Genomic DNA, 10982 nt, shown 5'->3' with positions numbered 1-10982 from the left:
GAGAATGTTTAGGAAGAATCCTGAAACAGAAGCCCCGTTTCCCAGGTTGCTTACATTCAAAACTAGACTTTAGCGGGATAAATATTAGATGCTGGCTTTCTGCTAGGCCAGTGCTTTAAAAATTGGGCTCTGAGGCCCATATTTAGGGCAGTAAGTAAATGGCCTGATTTTCAAAAAGTTGAGCTCTTGGCCTAGCATCTCCTGAGAATTTCAGTTTATAAAAATGTGCAATGCAATCTTCTGAAAACACCATCAGACTTTTTATCCAGTGATTCAAATTTTTACGGGAGGCAATTTTAAAAGCACAGATAACAAAGCATCTTACAAATCCCTAACCCTTTACTTCAGTTCAAAAATAAACAGCCCCATCTATTTACTCGTCAGTTTCACTTTCTGATTGTCCTGTGCACAGTGCCCTAGGATCTGCGTTTCAGAGTCTGCAGGAAGAAGTTCAAATGGAAACAGCAAACTCTCCTCTTTTAGGAACTGAAGGAAATCATTTTAATAATGCTAGGTTTTGTAAAATACTTCCTAGGTTCCAACCCTTTATCTTTGTGAATGACTGTGGTGCCCAGAAAAATGAAGGAATAATTGCACTGATTCCTGATTGGATGGGTATTTGTGTATACTTAGCTGCTGGCCGTTATGGAGATACATCTGGGGCTGTCTGAAGGCAGAGGTGCATGGCCGAGATCAGGGGTTCCAGGGCCGGCTTTAGGCCGATTCGGCCGATTCCGGGGAATCGGGCCCCACGCCTTAGGCACCTTTTTAATTTTTTTTTTTTTTTTTTTTTTACTTACCCCGGTCCCTGGCTGTGGTCTGCTCCGGGGTCCTCCATGGTCCCGCTCCTTTGAGTGAAGCGCCATCAGGAGCGCGACATGGCCCCGCTCTCCTAGCTAGAGCTCCAGCCGGGGCGGCGGGGCTTGCTGCGCTCTGGCCGGGGCTCCAGCCGAGAGAGCTGGGCGGCAGGGCTTTGCCACTCTCCGGCCGGGAGAGCGGGGTCGCAGGGCTTTGCCGCGCTCCTGCCGGAGCTCCGGCTGGGAGAGCAGGGCAGCGGGGCTTTGCCGCTCTCTGGCTGGGAGAGCGGAGTCGCGGGGCTTGCCGCGCTCCAGCCAGAGCGCGGCAAGCCCCGCTCTCCCGTCTGGAGCTCCAGCCAGAGCGCGGCAAGCCCCGCGATGCCGGCTGGAGCTCTGGGCCCTTTAAATAGCCCTCCTAGCCCTGGGGCAGTGAGGGGCTCGGGGGGCTATTTAAAGCGCCCGGGCTTCAGCTACCTCTGCCACCCCGGTCCTTCAAATAGCCGCCGGAGCCCCGCCTCCCCCATGCATTCCCCAGCGCTCCCGCGGCTATTTAAAAGGTCCCCGGGGTAGAAGGGGGTTTGGGGGCTACTAAGGGCGGGGTGTTCCAACTGCATCTGTGCTGCACCCCGACCGGCCCACCACCAGTCGCGCCCCTGCACCTGAGCCAGCTCTGACCCCGTGCCCACAGCACGCCCTGCCAACCCCTCTGTCTTCCACCAACCCTGTACAACCCTGCAGCCCTGCCCAAAGCCAGCCAGCCCCCCCCAACTGCTGCCGCACAGCCCTGCACACTCTGCCCACCCACGCCCCGGCCCGTCTCCAGTCACCCTGCTGCAACGCCGACACTGGCCTGAAGCCAGCCAGTCCACACTCCTCTGTCTCCAGCCTGCAAACCCCTGGTGCACCCCCCTTGCGGCCCTGCCTAGCCAGCCACCCCCACGCCCCATCTCCATACGCGCCCACACCCTTGCCTGCCGCACCAGACCCTACCTCCAGTCAGCCCCTGCCCTGCCCTGCCCTGCCTCCAGCCAGCCCCATGTCCACTCCTGCCCTGCAGTTCCCTGGGCAGTAACCCTGCACACCTGCTTCAATGAGGGGGGCAGGGAGCAGCTGGGACCAACACATGTGCACACCCCCAGGGAGTGGTGGGGACCCACACATGTGAAACGGCGATCATTAATAGCCAATCAACAGCATATATGATGCAATGTATATAATATATAATTTTATTATTCATGTAGTTATGGAAAGTAAATAATACATGAAAGAAATGAAAGGCTTTTTTTTCCACTTTTTTTTTAAGTCATCCCTGCCAGGGCCCCACTGAAAATGTTCGAATTGGTCCCCGCACTTCCTAAACCCGGCCCTGAGGGGTTCTCAACCTTTTTCTTTCTGAGGCCCCCCCTAACATGCTGTAAAAACTCCACAGCCCACCTGTGCCACAACAATTGTTTTCTCCATGTAAATTCTACAGTTGGCATTAAGGGGTAGGAAACAGGGCAATTGCCTGGGACTCACGCCATGGAGGGGCACCATGAAGCTAAGTTGCTCAGGCTTCATCACCAGGTGTTGGAGCTCAGGGTCCTGGGCTGCCTGCATGGTGGGGCTTCAGCTTTCTACTCTGGGTCTTGCAAATCTAATGCCAGCCATGCTTGGCGGACCCCCTCAAACCAGCTTGCGGCCCTCCAGGGGGCCTTGGACCCCTGGTTGAGAACCACTGGCCTAGATGGATTGTTGGTCTCATCCAGTGTGGCAGTTTCTTTGGTTTTGACCTGCAGCACTTACCTGCTCCTTCCAGTCTTCCTAGCCTACTGGTGCTCTTCAGTCCCATCCCTCAGCATCCCCTTCTACTTTGGGTACTGGGCTAACTCTTCCCGTGACTTTCAGTCTTAACTTGCATTCCCGCTCTCTGACCTGGACTACTTTTGAGCATGCGCCCTACTTGCCTCAAATTGTACGGTGCTTCTGTAGTTTGGCTGAGCAGAGACCGGGGTTAGTGCCAAGTATCTCACTTTTGCTTTTGTACGTGTCATCGTTGTGACCTAAGCAGGAGTTGAGTCCAGGGTGTAATACACTACAGAGGCAGAATGGTCCTGTGGTCAGAGATGTGAGACCTGGGTCCCAGTCCAAGCTCTGCCACTGACTCATCGTGTGACCTTGGGAAAGTCATTTCAACTCTCTGCTTCACTTTCCACCTTTATAAAATAGAGGTAATTCCAAGCCACTTCATTAAAATGCATTCTTAAAATGCTTTACAAATGTAATGCAGCATTACATTATTGATCCATTGCCTGGGCCTAATAAGTAGCGTGTAGCTTTTTGGTATTAAGTCCGACTTCCTTGTTTTGCTTTGTGTTTTGGCCAAAAAAGCCCAACACAAAAAAACCCCCTTACTGAATAAAAATAGAATGAAATGAGCAAAAATAACTTGCTTAATAATTTTCAGAGATGTCTTCATATCTTTGGAACGAAAAGTGATTTTTTTCCTTGCAGTCTGTGCACAGAGATTGCTTAAGGCAATTGTAAATTAAATTTCCTTGTCTACATATTTATATGCCATGTACTGTAACTCATGCAGAAGAGCTTAATTTCTGTGTGCTTTAGCTTGATAGATGTAGAAGTTCTCTACCCCAAGGAGTCCAGCATGCTAACACACTTACAGATTCTGCTCCTACCACCTGCTTCTGTCATATAGCATTTAGGTAATGATGCAAGACCTTATATTTTTCATAGCACCAACAACCCCCATTGAAACTATAGATGCTCAGTACTTCTGAAAATCAGGTCCTTGACAGCACTGATATATACTGCTTAGCCCATCTCTCTCCATTTTAATGTGCCTGTTGTCAGAGAGTTTAGCCCCCAGCACTACGGTATTTGGAAGAATAGCATCAGTGCCATAGGGTAGACCACTGTTCCTCAGCCTTTTCAGGTGGCAACCCTGTATGTAAGTAAAATGTTTGTCATCCTCTTTACTATAAGAGTAAAAACTGTTATCAATACTAATAGTGATATGCCTGTATAATTTATTTGTATGTGTGTTTGGAGAGAGTGACCAAGAATACCTGACCTTGAAAGGTCAGAGTGTGTAGGGAGTGAGCCTCTTTGCTTTAGCGTGTGATAAAATCCTTGCAAACTTCCCCCCTCCCCCGCCCCAATTCTTATGTGACCCTTCACCCCCGGGTGTTGCGTCCCTCTGGTTGAGAAATAGTGGGTTAAACCAGTGGCTCTCAATTTTTCCAGACGACTGTGCCCCTTTCAGGAGTCTGATTTGTCTTGCGTACTTCCAAGTTTCACCTCACTTAACGACTTGCTTATAAAATCAAATATAAAAATATAAAAGTGCCACAGCATATTAGTAATGAAAAATGGCTGACTTTCTCACTTTTCCATATAATTATAAAATAAAACAATTGGAATCTAAATATCGTACTTACAGTTCAATGTACAGTATATAGAGCAGTATGAACAAATCATAGTCTGTATGAAATATTAGTTTGTACTGACTTTGTAGTGCTTTTTAGGTAGCCTGTTGTAAAACTAGGCAAATGCCTGGTTGAGTTGATGTGCACCCTGGAAGACCTCTGCGTACCCCTGGTTGAGAGTACTGGATTAGACAATATGAGGGTATTTCCCCTGGCTGTGGCCATGTTTTCCTGACTTTATAATATTAAATGATAAAGAGTGATTAATAATACTTTATATAGCACCTTTTGTTCGAGGAACTCAGAGGATCTTTACAAGCCGTACTTAAACCTCAGACTCACCTACCCCTCTGGAGAGTTATGCTGAAGTGAGGCCTTTTTTGACAGTTGCATGGTTCAGATAACAGCAGCAGAGAATCCTGTGGCACCTTACTGTTCGAGATTGAGTATACTGCAGTACTACACGTGCGGCAAAGTGAAGATCACCCACCGAAAGATCACGCTCCAAAATGTCTGTTAGTCCTAAGGTGCCACAGGATCTCTGGCTAGTGGTTCAGAATAACAGCAGCAGAGAATCCCTGTGGCACTTATAAACAGACCATTTTGGAGCTGAGCTTTCGTGGGTGAAATACCCACTTCGTCAGACGCAGGTAGTGGAAATTTCCAGGGGCAGGTAAATATGCCTAGCAAGCAAAGCTAGAAGATATAACGAGGTTAGTTCAATCAGGAGGATGAGGCCCTGTTCTAGCAGTAGAGGTGTGAAAACCAGGGAGGAGAAACTGGTTCTGTAATTGGCAAGCCATTCACAGTCTTTGTTTAATCCCAGAGCTGATGGTGTCAAATTTGCAGATGAACTGAAGCTCAGCAGTTCTCTCTTTGAAGTCTGGTCCTGAAGTTTTTTGCTGCAGGATGGCCACCTTAAGGTCTGCTATAGTGTGGCCAGGGAGGTTGAAGTGCTCTCCTACAGGGTTTTTTGTATATTGCCATTCCTGATATCTGATTTGTGTCCATTTATCCTTTTCCGTAGTGACTGTCCCAGTTTGGCCGATGTACATAGCAGAGGGGGCATTGCTGGCATATGATGGTATATATTACATTGGTGGACGTGCAGGTGAATGAACCAGTGATGGTGTGGCTGATCTGGTTAGGTCCTGTGATGGTGTCGCTGTATCGTGTAGATAGTGGGCAGAGTTGGCATCGAGGTTTGATATTCTTGCATTTTACTGGATTGGTTCCTGAGCTAGAGTTACTATGTTGTACGGTGTGCAGTTGCTGGTGAGAATAGACCAGTGAATGGGTTGTCTTCATGGTTGGCAGGTTGTGCTCTGTGGGCAAGGATTGGGCTGCCACCCAAACCTGTGAAAAGTGTGGGATCATTGTCCAGGAATGGGTTGTAGATCCCTGATGATGCGTTGGAGGGTTTTAGCTGGGGGCTGTAATGTGATGGCCAGTGGAGTCCTGTTGGTTTCTTTCTTGGGTTTGTCTTGCAGTAGGAGGCTCTGGGTACACGTCTGGCTCTGTTGATCTGTTTCCTTATTCCTCATGCGGGTATTGTAGTTTTGAGAATGCTGGTGGAGATTTTGTAGGCGTTGGTCTCTGTCTGAGGGGTTAGAGCAGATGCGGTTGTACCTCAGTGCTTGGCTGTAGACAATGGATCAAGTGATGTGCCCAGGATGGAAGCTGGAAGCATGAAGGTAGGCATAGCGGTGGGTAGGTTTTCGATATAGGGTAGGGTGTTAATGTGACCATCACTTATTTGCACCGTGGTGTCTAGAAAGTGGACCTCCCCGTGTAGATTGTCAGGCTGAGGTTGATGGTGGGGTGGAAGTTGTTGAAATCATGGTGGAATTTTTCTAGAATCTCCTCCCATGGGTCCAGATGATGAGATGTCATTCAATGTTAGCGTAAGTAGAGAAGGGGTGTGACGTGGGACGAGGAGCTGAGGAAGCGTTGTTGCCAGGTCAGCCCATAAAATATTGGCATAGTTGTTGGGCCATGCGGGTGCCCATAGCATGTGCCACTAGATCTGGGTATATATCTGTCATCAAAACTTGAAATAGTTTGAAATAGTTGTGTGTGAGTATAAAGGCACAGAGCTCAGCAGCCAGCTGTGCTGTGGCATCATCAGGGATACTGTTCCTGACAGCTTGTATTCCATCTGTGTGTGGGATGTTTGTGTAGAGAGCCTCTACATCCATGGTGGCTAAGATGGTGTTTTCTGGGAGGTGACAGCATACAGATACAGCATCTAGAGACCTCGTTTACTGTCTCCGTAACCAATGGAGTGAGACCTATCTGTGTGACAGCAGCACTAAGATAAGGACAAGTTGTCACTAGCCAGGGCAATGCATACGCTTTAGCACATGCTACTCCATGCATTTAATGACTCAGGTAGCTGCTTGCTTTTCCTAGGTATCTCTTTGACAGGCAGGGCCGTCTCAGCTGTCAAAGTTTTATATGGACCAAAGCTGGCTTAATTTCTTTCCCTGAATTTTCCGTTGATGCCCAGTAACTAAATCTCATTGCACATTTGCTGCATGGTTTGCTGCCTAGCAGAGACACAAGGTGGGTGAAGTATTCTCTTTTATTGGACCAGCTTCTGTTGGTGAGAGAGAGCGAGAGCTCTGCTCTGTGCGCCTCAAAAGCTGATCTCTTTCACCAACAGTGGCTGGCCTAATAAAAGAGATGACCTCGCTGACATGGCTACGACTGCGCTGCATATCCCTGGCTAAAGCTGTCAGAGGGAAGCTCCTTATTGCTAAGGAGCTACTGAGACTTCTTAGATTGCTTTAAAGAAAGCTTTGCTGAGAAACAACCCTGCTAATGTTTCCTAGTTCTACATTTTTCTGCTGTTGTGATATCACTGAGACCCCACACATGGAAACCGGGTTTGTTGCCACATACCTGTGCCTCGCTTGCTGCTTTTGCCTCCTGAAGCCATAGTTTTGATTGCGGCATCATTTGTTTCCACAGCAAAAGAGAATTAATTACAACCCCATGCTCTCCTGGAATAGAAACACCCAACTGCCCTGCTTGTATTGTTTGTTCTGTGTTGTGGTGGCCCTGCAAGTATCAAGTGTGAACTCCTCAAGCCTTAACGTGGAGTCACAGACAGTCCGCTCGGGCACTCTGGTCTATCTTGCCACTCAGGCAAGCTTGCCTTGGTGATAGATTGTCCCTTGCACCAAACATCACAGCAAGAGTCAGGTCACTCCCAGTCCCAAAGGACCAGTCACTTTTCCCAGGACAGTTGTGCCTTAGATCTCTCACCAAAGACAATGCTTGTAGCCAATCTTGTAATAAACTAACTAAAGATTTATTAAGTAGGAAAAAGAAGTGAGTTATTTACAAGGTTAAAGCAGGTAAGCATATCTGCACAAATTAGCTACAGGCTTCAGTTCCAAAAATGTAATAGCTGCTATGATACGCAAGCTCTGTATGTCCTTTAAAGCTAACCCAAGCCAAGCAGCTTGGGGATCCCTTGTTTATGCTTAAAATTTTGCGCTCTCCAAATTCCAAGCAGCACAGTGATGAAAATCTCTCCTTGCCAGGAATTTTTATTCCCTTCCTTTTGAGTTCAGGCTGTGATGGGACGTCCCCTCTTCCTGGTGTGGGGAAAGCAATCAAAGTCTTCTGCCCACTGATGTTCCACAGTGGCTTGTCTGATGTGTATAGGCTTTGTTTTGTTGGGCGGAAGGTGACATCTCTTGTCGTGAACTAGTATTTCACACTTGGTAATGCTTCTCTCCTGACTGGGGGGGTAGAGGGATGGGGGGTGTTTCCAGTTTCATAGCAAACTTTTATAGTTTCAAAGCAAATACTGAAAACTCTTATAGGATACAGATATTGTAAGGGAGGTAATACATGCAGCAGTTTACAAGCATTTCATAAAATCTAAACATGAAACACATTCTTATAAACCTAACATTTATTTTAACAATGCTAACTCACGGGGAGCCAGACTGCTTTCTGCCTGAGCATTTGTCAGTGTTCAGTGAGGCCTAAGGGCCTTGACGTAAGCTAATGCCTGGTCTGCCAGCGTCACGATCCAGTCCCAAGCTTTCTCATTGGTTACATTCTCTTCCCCCTTCCCACCTCGCTGTTATGTCTTTCATTCAAGTTGAAGCACCTGATTCCATGAGCAAATGGAACAGCTTCTGGGAGAGGTAACTGATGTGTTAGTGCAAGGAAGAGAAGGAAGAGCAGCTTTCATGTTTCTTCTGTATTTAATGATCGCCACAGACTTCCAAAGTGCGCTTAATTCTTAGCACTGAGATGCCTCTTTCCAGCTCAGTTAGCCTGGTCATTTGTTTTTGTGCTGTGGGAATGGCTGCTGTTGACTTGGATAAAGGCAATCTACAGATTCTGCATGTTGCAAATAGAAAGGAGGGTAATGTTGATATGCAAAAAAGCAACCTAGATAAAGGAATTGGTGTGATCTAATTTACAATGTAAATGCAACATGTGATGAGTGTCTTAAGTTTGGCAGCTGATTAAAATCCATGAGTACATTGTGTTAGATGACATCTAAGCAAGTTTGCGTATGTTTACCAAAATGTGTTATGAATGGGATTAGCCTTTTTTCACTTGTTTAGTATAGCTTTTGCACTCTGCAGATTGTGTGGAGGCTGATGGTAAATGTAACACTTTCATCCTAACTTGATTAAGGCGGATGAGTCACTTGCTGATCTTTTCATGCATTCTGTACAACAGCTGTTCATAATAGAGAAAAACCTTTGGGAATGGAGAAAGTTCTCCTTTGTAAAGCAGTTAGGGCTTGGCTACGCTCACACTTTACAGCGCTGCAACTTTAGCGCTCAGGGGTGTGAAAAAACACCCCCCTGAGCGCTGCAAGATGCAGCGCTGTAAAGCGTCAGTCTAATCAGGGCGGCAGCGCTGGGAGCGCGGCTCCCAGCACTGCACGCTACACCCATAAAGGATGTGGTTTACGCGCAGCGCTGGGAGACCTCTCTCCCAGCGCTGCCGCTCTGACCACACTCACACTTCAAAGCACTGCTGTGGCAGCGCTCCAAAATTCCAAGTGTAGCCATACCCTTAATATTACAAGAATACAAGCGCTCAAATAAATATGCGCACTCCCTAACCTACTATGTGTCGTGTGTGTGTGTGTGTGTGTGTGTAACTCTTCTTTGCAAAGGCTGGAGGTGGTTTTGCGTAGTTGACTATCTAGCATGAGCCCAGGGATGCTGGAATAACTTGTATAATAGGGGTGCTGAGAGCCATTGAACCAAACTGTAAGCCCTGTGTATGATGAAACCACTTCAAGCTTGGGGATGTGGCAGCACCCCTAGTTCCAGCACTGATCCACGAGCCTGATTTTCAAACAGTTAAGGTACACTCAATGCATACTCAATAGCTAACTATTGTGTGCAGTTACACGTCAGTCTGGTAGTTGTGTGCACAAGTGACAGCAGTCTGGGAGCAGAGGTCCCAGGGTGGTAGAAAGAAAAACTTGAAAGGTTTGTGAATCCCAGGGTGAGAGGAGTTTGCCATGATAAAAGGAAGAACAACTAGGAGTACATTCAAGAAGAGGGAAACTTAGACTATCAAGAAAAGCTTCCTTGGTGGCGAGATCTATTAGTTTGTGGGCTAACCTCTCATGAGAAGTGGTGGAAGCTCCATTGCTTGGCACATTTTAAAATTGTTCCAGACTCTGGTCAAAACATACAGTAGAGAAGAATGTTGCACTGACAGAACGATGCACTAGGTGGGATCTAATCTATTGTTTTGTTCTGCGTATCCTAATTAAAAAATAAACTCCGTGTGCCACACGTACGGGCATAATGTGGGTGAGGAGCATGGTAGTGGCAGAAAGATGCTAGCCATTTCCCCAAGCGCCGTGCTTACAATATGACTGTGTTCACAAATGCTAGTAGAATACTATCAGTAGTTTGCTGCTTGCAGTCTTCATACTTCCCTACCACCCAGATAGTGTCTTTCCAGGAACAGCAGGTACCAAAACACCTTTTGTGTTACTCTTGCTGTCCACGTATCACATCATTTCCATTTCAAACCCCACAAACCTACTGTGCAATACGCTGTAGTAGGCTGGCTAGAGAATGCAATTGACTGTCGTGCGTGGCAACATTTCTGTAACACCTTCTTCCAGGAGTCTGAGGCCTTTAGTGATTTTAATACTTCCACAAATCCCTGTGGTACAGGGAAGTGCTGTTACCCCACATAAAGGATGTCAAAACAGCGATAGAAGGAATCTAAGCCAAGGGGCTTTCCTAAGGTCTCACAGTGAGTCTGTAAACAGGGACATTTGGTGAGGGAGATGCCAGCTTAATTCCACAGACATACTTTGGATTAGGAGAGTTTTCTGAAGGGATGTGGTGAAACAATGGCATATCTTGATTGTACTTTTTTTTTTTTAAGAGTGCCCCTCTTGCAGGGGCAGCTCTAGGCATTTCGCCGCCCCAAGCACGGCAGGCAGGCTGCGTTCGGCGCAGGTCTGCTGGTCCTGCAGCTTCGGCGGACCTCCCGCAGCCGTGGGACCAGCGGACCCTCTGCAGGCAAGCCGCCGAAGGCAGCTGGCAGAGCGCCCCCTGCGGCTTGCCGCCCCAAGCATGCGCCTCGCGTGCTGGGGCCTGGAGCCGCCCCTGCCCTCCTGACTGGCAATGTAATCCCATCGTAACACACTATTGCAATGGGTGTTTATGTATATTTGCATATAGCCTGGGAGATGATAAATTGGCATCTGGAATACCACAGGGATGGGCACATTAGTGTGACAAAT

The 10982-nt window shown here is 47.5% G+C and overlaps 1 protein-coding gene across 1 annotated transcript in view; it reads left to right on the top strand.

The window, feature by feature from the left end:
• The first annotated feature begins 2859 nt into the window (after nt 1-2859).
• The window catches only part of KIAA0513 (KIAA0513 ortholog), a 68674-nt gene continuing 60551 nt past the window's right edge, over nt 2860-10982 (top strand). Inside the window, exon 1 of the mRNA XM_032793764.2 lies at nt 2860-3007. The gene's annotated coding sequence lies outside the window, so the exon portion shown is untranslated. The remainder of the gene's footprint in view (nt 3008-10982) is intronic.

Source organism: Chelonoidis abingdonii, chromosome 19, assembly GCF_003597395.2.
Source record: "Chelonoidis abingdonii isolate Lonesome George chromosome 19, CheloAbing_2.0, whole genome shotgun sequence".
In the NCBI taxonomy this organism is placed as follows: domain Eukaryota; kingdom Metazoa; phylum Chordata; order Testudines; family Testudinidae; genus Chelonoidis; species Chelonoidis abingdonii.
The sequence above is the reverse complement of the archived record's forward strand: the minus strand, read 5'-3'. Positions and strand labels throughout refer to the sequence as shown.